Here is a 13,250-nt window from a genome sequence, read left to right on the forward strand (position 1 = left end):
GAGATGTGTTTAGTGTTATATTTCTCGTGTGCATTCGTCTTCCCTTGTGGCGCCGTTTCAGCAGTATGAATCAGTGGGGAGCTGTAAAACAAGTGGATGTTCTACGTATTTTAGTATCGGAAACTATGCTTAGGCTTCCAAATATGAGATTCTCGGTAACTATACTGTAAAAATACTGTATTCCGACTGTGTTGAAGAGGAACTGATGAGCACCACAAGCGAAGTGTTTCACCGCCATCGCGTCCCGTCAGCGTGTCGCGTTAGAAAAAAAAACTGTACCGTCGTTTCCGATGCTTCTTCAAGACCGTCAGGCAAGAATCGATTTGAAAGAGTCGTGCGACTTCGCTTCTGCAAATATGAGGAAATAATTCTATATGTCGAACCATCTGCAAACATTTGCACTGCGTCCAAAAAGGCATTCACATTTCCATGGTGCCCCGAAGCCATTTTATCCCCTTTGATCATGTCCATTCTGCCCTAAACATAGCGCGTTCATGGCTCAGTGCAGAACTTGCCCCTTCCGACATGTATAAATATATGTGTGTACTGGTCTCCGAAACGCTTTCTTTTTTCCCCCATTTGCGTGTCCTAGTTGTAAGCTGTTGTTATTTGTGTACGCAAAACACTGAGGCGTGGTGTGTCCTGCCCTCTGTAGAGTCGTGTGTTGGTGAGGTGCTGAAAAAAAAAATGAAAAGGCTTTCGAAGGCGTTTCCACTCCGGCGACGACTTGCGGCTGCTTCCAGTCGGCAGGGCCATGACATTACAGGAAACGTAGCAATCGTCGCCAGCGTCGCCTTTCGAAGTATATCAAACACGTGCAAGCTTACACGGCGTTTATATTGATCGATACATGCAAGTTGCTATGAAGCGCGTTTGCAAAGACTTGGTCGAATACTCGCAGATGATGTCTTCCACGCTAGTGCATGCATTTGCTTTCATAAAATGACAGCTTGCTGGTTTACGAGCGCGTGTGTGTGTGGGAGGGGGCGGTGAGTGCGTCTGTGCTTCTGTGCGTGCGTGTGCGTGTATGTGTCGCGCACATCCTGCTGTGAGTCTGAGCTTTTGCGTCAGATACGTATACACAAATACAGGGCTGATAATAGGAGAAAAAAGAACCGCTCAATCACGGCTTACGGTGCTTCCTTTCCCCATATATACATCAGTACTGCGGTACGCAGAGAACACAAACAACACTGACTAATGATATGACATGAAAACTTCAGAAAAAGAAGCTAGAATAGCACGAGGTGTTCTATAAAATGGACAATGCAACAAAATAATCACAACTTCGCTGTAAGGGCCAAGCACTGATTGCTATAGCAACGAATTGGAATTTTATACGAAGAAAGGCTAGCATTTACCTCTATTGGATCCGATCTCGTTTAACTCTACAAAACGTGCATTTAAGCGAATGAACCATTAGTACTGATTTATTATAAATATCACAGGTGCGGTTGCAACGCCACATTTGTCGTCTTCAATCTGCTTTAGCACCTGAGAGGACGCATCGTTTCTTTGTAATGTTGGAAACCCTAAATGACCCCTGGGCGCTGTCACTAATTTCATTATTTTGTGTATCTTGTGACGTTATGGAGCACGGTGCGACCACAATGGGCTACGCCGGGCATCAGAAAGCGCGACCTACATCTATCGAAGAAATGCGAAACGAACCAGGCTAGCTAGTCCGCTAAGGACCCATCACTTCAGCAAGTGTTTTTTCGAGTATAAAGAAAGCTGATGGCGGCAAATATTGCATGGAACGTGCTCGAGTGGTACATTTTAAACGAGGAGATGCGCCATGTTCACATGTACTATTGCCTACGTGTCCACCTTACTGATGTTAATTGCAGCATATCATTAATTATAGCTGCTACCTACTTGACAGTGTTCCGTACATGTGTGGGCATGTATTTTGATGAGGGCTTATTACAAGAAGAATACAACAATGCCCCTTATGTATATCCTCTAATCTGCATTGTTAAACATGTATCTGGCGGTGCTGCAGCGAGTGCGCCTATATTCCCCGCCAAACCTTCTATGGGGAAATTGTGCCCAACTATGCCGCCTGTTCTGCTTGCATATTTTCTTTCTACTCCAAGACCATTAACACATTGAATACATGTATGCAGACGTGAGAGCTACATGTAATAATCTAATGTTCTGACCCCACAGCAACTAAATTTATACTTCGGCATGCAAGAAATAATAATTCGAGATTTCAGATTGAATAGGAAATGTAACTATCAATGCGTCAGCTGTGAAAGGCGTCAAATTGGTCAAGTATATAGTTCAGTCCTTCGAAGAGAAACAAGAGAGAGATATATAGAACAACTTTATGAAAATGCCTGCAGAGACGATGAGGCTCCCTCCACGCAGGGAGTACGAGCTCTCATCGCGACGCGGCCATTACGCACGAAACTGACGTAAAGAGAAACAAAGGATTTATGTGATCGTCAGATTTCAGAACTACGCATGAAAGCCTTTGAGATGGTCTTCATAAGCACGTTTCGGCATCAACAAAAGTGCAATATACGTATGTGTATACATACTAGAGGTCTAAGGAAATCAATACTTCCAAACACTTTCTAAAAAGGCACACATACCTAGTGCATATTTCGTAAGAACATTGCTCCACGCCAAATATGAATATTCTCAAAAATGTGTACGGCATTGGTGCGGGAGGAGCTGGAAAGAATAAACAGAGAATAGCTTCCGAAAAGGATAGCTTGTACGCCACGCTAGCCGCTTGAAATCCAGGCACCACATAGAGAAACGTCTTGCAACTACGACCTCTTATTCGAGGCAAGTGAGTGGCGAAATCGCCACAGTAGTGCAACAACTTCTAATCTGAGGAGAAATATTCTATCGAGCTTCGTGTTCCTGGAGCAATCATTAAGTTACTTTGCCGGCTGTTCTTCAAATGTGTGACTTCAGGGAAGAAAGTCGGGGTAAAAGGCTTCAGGCAGACAGGCTCGAACTGCGTCGCGACGTACCCCGGGGGTTGCGCCAAGGCTTGTTCAGATTCGTCTCTTTGCACAACGCACCGAGCTTCATCGGGGCGGAAGTAAACGAGCTTATTAGCCCTCGGAGTGACTTGTGCTAACGGCTGCATCTATTGTGCTGCTGTATACGAGACAAGTGGGTGTTCTCTAACGAATGCCTGAGGGAAGGAGCTTGCTTCGCAAATTTATCAGTGCGGGTAAGAAGCTAAGTTCCCTAACCCCATTCAAGAGGTCTACCGTGACCTCTAAAAGCCGATCGATCATTGTGGACGTCAAACTTTTGAAATCTAGGCTGCTCGCAAGACAGGACGACGTTCTTTACTACAATATGTGGCGCAACCGCCAGACTTTTCAAATTATTGTGTGGCCACGAGAAGCCGAAGAATCTCTACTAAATATCGCATGTCGTCGAAGGAACAAAATATCATTTGCAATTGAGTATGAAGATCTCTTGCGTGGATGTCACTTATGAATGCTTTAGTTTCCGTGTGGAATGAGAACATTCTAAAAGCAATGTTCAGTTAATGTCACGGTATGACATAGCATGCGAGACGATCATTTACGAAATTCTAACGTCCATGACCCCGCTTGAGTTTTCGATAAATTTGTGCAGACGCAATAAAAGAGACGTGGTTCCGTTCTTTTAAGTGTATTATTCGCACTGCTGGTAGGAGGATGTCGCGTGGACAGCGAGTCGTCGGTAATAGCTTCGTTATTGTTTTTTTTTCGTTTCTACGAATTTTGTCAAGCACTTATATACACTTTGGAATAAAAATTAACGAAAATAGGAACAGTTTCATTGATTGCAAACTCAAGCGTATCAATAAACTGTTCCATTATGTTCGCCTCTATGTCTAGGATTGATTTTGACTCCAATATAGAAAGCTGAGAGCGGTCGTTAGTCTCTCTTAGGACGTCCTGGAGAGAAGCGATATTCGTAAAACAATGAAGACCGTATTATCGAAGAAACGCTTATGACTTTCACGCGAGATCCACTAAGAATCCATATACCGTGGTTCGCTCACCAACTGATGAGATTAATGAAAAATGCATACAGCAGTTGCAGGTATACATTGAACCAGCGATAGGCTTTCTAGCCTGCCGTTGCGCGGGTGGTTCTTTTCTCAATTTACGCGTGTGCCACTTCCAGGCCCCTGTTGTTCGATTTCGTTCCAGTGCGATTGCCATTTGCATTCCAGAATGAAGCGAGAAAAATCATTCAGCGAATTCTTTTGCGAGCGATTGCTGCAAAAATGCAAGCTTGCGCTTGTTCCAGAACAGAATGTTGTTCAGAGGGGAAATATAAGGCTTACTGGCACCGCACGATACTGAAGCTTGGTGGCATGTGTTGAAGTGTAGCCGGAACAAGTGCATAACAAAAACATTACACCATCTCCCGCTAAAGGGGACCATGAGGCGATGCGAAGCCGGAGCACTTGCACGATCGTGTTCCGTTGGCGTTCGCTGGGCATGCTACCGACCTCGCGTCGTGGAATGCGAAGAGGAACACTACGCGCGTCGTCTCTTCCCTCTAGCCTGGCCGTTAATTCTCACAGGGCGTGCAGGGAACGCGGTCGACAGGCGCGAGAGAGAGGGGCAGCGTAGGAGAGGAAAGAGAGGGGGAGGGGACGCGCATGTACTGGCCCTCATCGCGGCGCGGCGCAGAAGAGAATTTCAGCATGTCGAGCCCGCATTTTAGGGGAGCCAAGCGAGGCAAGAGCTGCACTGAACGCGCGCAGCGCTCTACCACTTGAAGGAGAGGAGACTAGAGGAGGAGAGTAGCGTATGCGCCGTGAGAGCAGAAGCGAGAACGCAGGAGAAGCGCAAGCAGGTGCTGGTAGAGAAGCGGAGAGAGTAAGGCGCAGTTGTTGGAGAGAGGGAAGGAGGAGAGTTGCGCATGCGTAGTGTGAGTGCGGACTACTACGCCGCGTGCGGATTACCACGCCGCGGGACATACCCCCGAGCAAGAGATACTTCGCATCTAAAAGTGTAACACCGAAAATCTCGTCTTCATGTATCTTTTGTTCCCATGTTCCTCCTGCCCATGTGATGGTTAACTTGCTTATTGCGTGAAGTTGTTGTTTTCTTTGACTCGTGTTTACTGGATATTAATCCAACTGCGTTCGTAAACAGAAGATTTTTTCTTGCGGGTTTAAAAAGGAGTCATTAGCGTTTACTTCGGTCGGTGTGGCAACCAGATCTCTAGAGGAGCGTTTGCCCCGCACTTTTCTAATGAATCAATTCTTAAGAACCACAATATGCCTCTTTGTTGATGAATACCTGTGAGGTACCTATAAGATAGAGGTTCTAACTGTAGGATAATAATGAGGGTTTTTGTAAAATATTTATATAGGCACGCATTCTACAGGAATACCTAAGGAATCTAATAGAAATTTGAATATATTTTGCGCACCTTCACTTGGCGATAAGCCTACCCTGCGATTGACAGCAAAATGGGCCGATCACATGACAAGTACTGTGTCAGCCCTTTCGCATTTCAATGAGTGAGTGAGTGAATAAACTTTATTAAAAGCCCGGGCGAGGCGGGGGGAAGAGGGGATTAACCCCTGTCCCTTCCCACTCTCCGTCGATGATGATGACGTCATGTGACGGTTGAAGCCCTTGGACCCGGGCGGCATCCTCGGCTTGCCGGACGGCCCAAAGTTAGTCGGTCAGCATGTCGCTGGTGAGTGCCGCCTCCCAGCGGCAGCGACACCGACGCAGCCCAATCCGCAGCAGTGACCACAGCCGCGGCGGTGGTCGGCCCCTGCCCTCGCGCGGTGGTAGCAGTTCGTCCCTGCCTAACATGCGTCGCGAAGTGAGCGGCGGCAGCGACATTAGCTCTCCCGGCACATTCACAAAGCATGTACCGCAGTGTGGACGCTTTACACGCGTCCGTCGGGTATAAGCTTGGATAACAGATGCGCAGGATCGCCGGGCTGGGGTAAGTGTCTGTTTGTAGTAATCTCCAAGTTACGGCCTGTCTTTGTTTAATTTGTCGTGTGGTGGAGGATATTTGCGTCTGTTTAGTCTGTAATGTTGTGTGATGTCATTGAATGTGGTCAGGCGATCGCCCCACGACCATTCCGGTTGCTGTTGTTGTGTTCTTACACTCTCTGAGGTGGAGGTGGCCACCGAGTCGGCCGCGGCTCGGTGAGTGAGACCTCGAGCCACACTGTGGGCCGCCTGGTTGCCTGCAAGCGGTATGCTGGTGTGAGCCGGGGTCCACAGGAGGAAGACCGTCGCATTTTCGGTTTTGAAATCCGAGGGCGGTGACGTCGAGGCCATCGCTCCTCGAAGGTCGCGGCCGTCCCTGCTGTCATAGCGAGTTTGGAGTATGCGGGCCGCCTGCCACGAGATGCGGCCGCGCGCAAAGCCACGGACGGCAGCCTGCGAGTCCCAGATCACGACCGCAGCTTCCGGTGCCGCGACCAGTGCTAGAGCGATCGCCGCCTTTTCAGCCGCCTCTATGTGTTTCGTACGCACCGTGGCGCTCGCTATGCATTTGCCCGTGTGATTCACAACTGCGATCGAGTGAGCACACCTTCGCTCTGGGTATCGCGCGGCGTCCACATACACCGCCTCCTCGCTGTTGCCATACATTCTTTGCAGGTCGCTCGCTCTTTCGTTGCGGCGCCCGACGTGGTCCGTCGGGTGCATGTTCTTGGGGAGCGGCGGGACGGTAAGACGGTCGCGGACTGCTATCGGAACCACCATCTTCTCCCCGCATTGTGCGTGGTATGTTATGCCGAGTTAATCGAGGATGCGCCTGCCCATCTTGGACTTGGACAGTCGCTCGTATTGTGCTCGTAATAGCTCTAAACGACAGATAATTGCAAGCACTCCCGAAATCCAACCAAGAAACGTGTGAGTGTGGTGATAGGAATGTAACTTCACTAGACAAAAGACAGGCGTATGCTGAAGGAGCTCATAAATATAGCGAACTCCATAAAAAACACTCGAGTAAAACCACTGTGTTAACTTTATGTGTGTCTACTTATTTTCAAACCAGAAACCACGCTGGGAGATCGTCCAACGCCCTTCCCGGCATCAAGAGTCATCACTGCAAAATAATAGCTGCTGCTGCTGTCTCCTCCTGCAGATTCGTTGCTCATAAAATGCTGTCAGAGGCGCCGTTTCTCCCGGCCGTTGTATTCCGGCCGTGCCGGCCGTTTGAGGCCCTCGTTTCATGTCCGCAGGGAAGACAGGCTGCGAGCTTCATAACAAGTAACTACTGCCGGGTACTGCGCAAGAAATTAGCCTGAATGACACACCCTGTTGAGCGTAAAGCTTATTGCTTGTTGCAAATATAACCTCCCTGATAACTAACGTGGCAGAAAGATTTATAGCCGCTTTCCTTCTTGTTCACTGCCCTCGTAGGGTATTGCTTCGTTAACAGAGCAATAACCCCACATCAACCTCCGGAACGTCGTCTTTCACCGTTTACGAGCAGCTTGCCTTTTTATGATGTACACCCTTGCACTTTTTGAACAATATCGCGCGAGTGCTGAGCGTGCGTTATGGTACCGTCCAATATTCTCCAAATGTAACGAAATATGCCGACGATGTGCAAGCGCACAAAACACGCCGAAGTGCGAGTACCGAGTGCCACGCTGTTTATTTCAACACATCTTTAAGTAAACAGCGCCATACAACGGAGCACATCGGAGAAAGGGTCAAGAGTATGAACATGCGCGCTATGCGCAGCCAAGTGCAGGTGTCCACGGATGTGCTGGGCGGATTCACTTTCTGCAGCGTTATCCGCACTTTTTTTAAGGGCGAAGCAGCTTAGCGTGTCCGTTGTGTGGTGTCCGTAATCACGGCACAGCACCGTGCAAAATCTCCTAAAAAAAGGTTTAAAAGAAACTAATATCAACCATAATTGTGACAGAACAATATAAAACACCTAAAAGCACAAGCCCTTTATACTAGTCGGCGATTTCAACGCAGACATTATGGACCTTAGGACTTGGCTTTCTCGACTCGACGCTCACTGTCCGCTGACATGGTGAATAGAAAACCTTTGCTATAGTCGAAACATATGTGTGTATGTGAATAAAATAAAGGTTTACAATAGACGAATAACACTCATAATTGCGACAAAAGAACTTCAAACACCTACAAGCACAAACCCTTTATAGTAGTCGGGGACTTCAACGTACACTTTATAAACCTTAGGACCGAGTTTGTCATCGACTCTTTATGTCACTTTAATCACTCCATTTACCTTACATGGGGCAACGCTCGGGCAATATATGCGAGACACAAAAAAGGTTGAACAGTACACTAATTTCAATCATAATTGTGACGGAACAATATAAAACTCCTGCAATCACAAACCCTTTATACTAGTGGGCGACTACAACGTAGACATTATGGACGTTAGGACCTAGCTTCGCCCAACCATCATCATTCACTTCGTGGAGATGCGCTCTATTTTAAAGACGATAGTCTTTTCTTGGGGAACTTAAACGCAGAAATTTTGGTATGCCTTTCTGTTTGTCGGCACGTCACCCGATTCAGCCACCCGGCCAAAGTTGAACCACTTGCTTACTGCCCACCCATCTTGAACTGGTACGGCTGTTCATACTTGTGAACGTTGTCGATCAAAAAGTAAATATTCCGCATATCTGTGGCGCAACATCATTAGGTAAGTATTAGGTGGTGTGTTCCTTTAGTAGAAAATACATTGATACTCAATTTTAAAGAGCCTAGTTTCTTAAGCTGCGATGAAAATGCGACTGCGCAGAAACTTGTCTTCCTCCGTGCCCTCTGCACAAGCTCATGTTGTGTTTCGGTTTCGGTTCAGTATTGCATTGTACGAATGACAGGGGGCGCCGCTCTGGCATTCCTGTTTCGCCCAGGCGACGTGTAAATAAGAGGGTTTGTGGAGAGTACTCGTTGAGTGCGGACGTTTCTTCTCCCTCGGCGCATCGCGCCAAACAGCGTGTTCGGGCTGGCCGGCGTCCCCACCGGTCGCGTTGGTCACCGCCGGTCTTCGCCTGCCGCTGCGCCGGGACTACCAGCCCGCAACACAGCACTCATGTTTCCCGACGTATTGCCAGATGTAGTCCATATCTCACGCAGCGCCTCTTCTATCGTCTTCAGACGACATTTGCAGCGAAACACGCAGATATGCGGCCAATTTTTTTTCTTTAATTTTATTTTTACGAGCGCATTTTACAGAAAATTGAGCCGTCTCAAAGTGTCACATAAAAGCTCATTAATTCTTTCTTCATTTATTTATTTGTTCAATTCATTTTATTTTGCTTATTTTCACGAAAAATGTGGACGTATTAGCGCACCTCAGTTGATCTTGAAAATATAAGATTTCCGCTTTTCTATTGTATTCGTATGCCTGAGGATGCGAAGAAGTATTGACGAAGACATTTGCTGGCTCAGTGTCTCTGATTTCTTTTGGTATTCGAGGAGGCACACCTAACGTTTAGCGCAATGGTCACTGCTGGTTCGCACGATAGACGCATTATTTGTAACCTGATGCTGCAACCACAATGCCTCCTGAGAATTTCAGTTGGAGCAATGCAGTTAACTTCTTTTCTGTTCAAAAACATTATCTCGCCCGAGAACGTACATGCCCAAAAATAGCGACATCAGTGGGCGTGTGTCGACTTCCCTGACGCTTACGCTTTCCAGGTGGATATGTATGGCATTCATAAGAAAAAGGCAACAAAGGGACTGATAACGCAGCAGAAAATATCGATATCGAATGCGCCTAGTAGAACAGCACAGCCGAGGACACTTGAACTTGGCTGTGCATAGCGCGCATGCGCGTACTATTGACCATTTCTCCGATGTGTTCCGTTGTACGGCGCTATTTACTTAAATTTATGGCGAAGTAAAGTCCCTACTCTTCTTTGCTAGGTAGCGACGATCACTGAAGCGCCGCTGACCAATCTCATTGGGTAACGCGTCGTTTTCAGTAGCCATGTTCTCCCCAACGCTTTTCCAGCGCCTGATGAAGCGCCGAGGGATGCGTGTCGCACTCACTAATCACGGGGGATTAACGTGAGGAGAAATGCGCGTCGCGTTCGCATATTGTCCGTGGAAGGTGCTCTGCTAATGTAGTACTTAAACGCACGTAACTTTGTAACTCTTCTAGGTTAGGAATAACATGGCGGCAGACGCCGGCGGCGCGTGAAAGATGGTCGGAAAAGGAGACAGTTGTCGCTACTTAGGTAAAAGTGAAAAATCTAGGGATTTTATGTTCAAGTAAACCGCGCAGCAGACGGCGCTTGCAGTTGAGTGTGATTTGTGGCCTTGTGCATCGTTGGCAGATCTCGATACCTTTAGAGAATATTAGGAGCTACCATATCCCGCACTCAGCGCTCGCGCGATACTGTTAAAAATTGCAAAAGTGTACACTAAAGTTCTATTAAATCACTGTAGCCTCCCTACTATTGTTTCCAATTTGTAAACAATAGGCGTGCAAATGTGCGTGATATTCCGAGCTCGTTGTTGCCAATTTGCTAAAACGGGAGGGAGAGAGTGAGTGAAATGCTATTTATTGAAAAACAGAGAGAGAGAGATGCTTCTTATAGGGTCTATGGATCTGCTAAAGATTTCCATTTCCTCGGCACGTCAAGAGAACGAAGTTGAGTATTAAGACCAACGCCTAACCCAGCTCAGCAGTGATGGCAATGGCGGCGTGACACCAAGGTAACAAAAAGGCAGACAAGAAGTAAACAAAGAAAAAAAACCAAGTATCTCGGCGGTGGTTTCCATTCAAGATGATATTACCTAACGAAGTCTCAAGGAGTGCAGCGTACGGATTGTACGAGTATCAAGCTATACCGGTACGGTCCTAAAATACATCGCGGTAATCTGACGTTGGCTACGGCCATGGCATGGCGTTCGCGATATGCTCGAACTCAAACACGCTCGCCGCAAAACGAGACAAGAAGTTGACGAGGACTCCTCGCGACCGCGACTGACTCCGCAGCTTGCACGAGGAGAACCCGCTTGCGAAGGGCCCGCCATCGATTTCTTTTGGTGCAAAAGAAGCCGCTACGCCGGCATTGCGCTATCTCCGCGTCCTCCTCTAAACGTTATTTCCCTTTCTCTTGCGAAGAGATGGAAGATCAAGCACAGGGCCCAAATAATGCATGTTGCTGGGCGAGTCGGTCGTACATCATGAAACAAGGTGATGCGCGAAGTAAACACGGACAAGGAAGTGAACGAAGACGGGCGCAGACTCGCGACTGAATTTTATTGAACAACAAAACGCACATTTATACGACACAAACCGCAAAATAATCTTTGCGCATGCGAGGAACCTGCTTTCATTATCGTACAATGTTATGGAGGTATCACTGACGCAAATGTCTCTTTTTTTCTTGCTGAAGAAAGCCTCGGCAAGCTCACGTGCCAAGTGGTTCTGACTACGCCTCAAAATTTTTGTTATTGCCAGCAAAGGCTGGCACGGTTTGCCACAGGCAGCTCCTATTTCCAGAGGCGATGCGGGGGCATAGTGACGCCAGTTTGCATGGGGCAGAAAACACCACCGGCACACCATAACGATTGGCAACATTCTTCAGGTTATGCGACACCCTATGGATATAGGGGACAACTGCCGGTCGCATTTTTTCACGACTTTGACACCCCTGAGTCGCACTAGCCTTGTACCTCTGGAGGAGCTTCTCCGCCACAGCAACCACGTGTGTCGTGGTTCCACGGTGTCGACTGCTTGTTGCGAACTGCTAACCGGACCCAGGTTCGCGTAGGTGGGGGATCGGTGGCGTTGCAGAAGGACGTGGGAGCAGTTGTTTCGTACTTCAAACGGAATGAGCTCATGCTTTTGCAAGCGGACAAGGAGGGAGGCTTCGCCGTTCTTCCGGCTGGGATGTTTCACGAGAAGGCCACTCAAGCTGTCTCCAAGAAATTTGTACCGAGGAAAGTGAAAACTACCAAGGTAAAAACTCGAGCTCTACAACTGTGCAAAGATTTGGCATTAGAGAGACTGTCACGTGCTGTTAAGAACTGCAAGAGTAATAGCCTAGAACTGTTCTTTTCTGTTAAAACGCATAAAGTTGACAAGCCCTTAAGGTGCATAGTTAGCGAAAGGGGTACCTGGCAACGGGAAATCGGCACCTTCCTTATGAAGTGCTTGAAGTCATTAAGGATTGAAGATCCTTTCATGATTAAGAACTCGGGAGAAGTGGTCACGTTCTTAAAAGATTCGTCTTCTGTTGGTTACGCTGTCTCATTTGACATTGAGAACTTGTTCTTTCCTATTCCCCATCAAGCCCCGTTTTGTGCCATTAGATCATGTATCGAAAGTAATGGTGTCGTACAGTTCCAGAACACCAGGGGTCTGACCCTGGATAATTTTTTGTTACTTCTGGAATTTTACCTTGATTCAACATATGTTACTTTTGGCAACCAGGTGTTTGTTCAACAGGTGGGCATATGTATTGGGTCATGCGTAGCGCCTGTACTAGCTGATATTTTCTTGGGCAGTGTTGATCGTGATTTGGTGTGCTCTTTTGACCAGGATATAGTGCTAAAAGTTTTTAGATATGTAGAAGACTACCTGGTACTTTTTAAAGAACAACCTGGTTTGACTCACACTAATTCAGTGCAAGATCTTTTAGCGATCTTCGAACGACACGGGAGAGGTTTAACCTTCACCCTCGAACTACCGGACGAGAATAGAATTCAGTTTTTAGATATTAACCTTTCTTTGACACCAGATCACGCGTGCTGGATGTACTCACCGCGAGCCAGAAAAGACTTGTTATTGTACGATTCTGCGCATTCCAAGACAGTTGAACGGGCCATTGGCATGTTTTGTTTGAAGGGAGCCTTGTAAAAGTCGTGTGTTCACCTGGTACATGACAACCTCAACATTCAGATTGCCAGGTTGATGAATGCTGCTTACCCTACGGCAGTCGTGGTTGCTGTGGCGGAGAAGCTCCTCCAGAGGTACAAGGCTAGTGCGACTCAGGGGTGTCAAAGTCGTGAAAAATGCGACCGGCAGTTGTCCCCTATATCCATAGGGTGTCGCATAACCTGAAGAATGTTGCCAATCGTTATGGTGTGCCGGTGGTGTTTTCTGCCCCATGCAAACTGGCGTCACTATGCCCCCGCATCGCCTCTGGAAATAGGAGCGTGCAAGCTTGCACTAAAAGCCACGCCACTCAGTTCGTCGAGTGCTCGACGGGGGTGGTATATGAAATCCCTCTGACGTGCGGGAAAGTATACATCGGCCAAACGGGCCGGTGTATAAAT

Source organism: Rhipicephalus sanguineus, chromosome 2 (assembly GCF_013339695.2).
Source record: "Rhipicephalus sanguineus isolate Rsan-2018 chromosome 2, BIME_Rsan_1.4, whole genome shotgun sequence".
In the NCBI taxonomy this organism is placed as follows: Eukaryota; Metazoa; Arthropoda; class Arachnida; order Ixodida; family Ixodidae; genus Rhipicephalus; species Rhipicephalus sanguineus.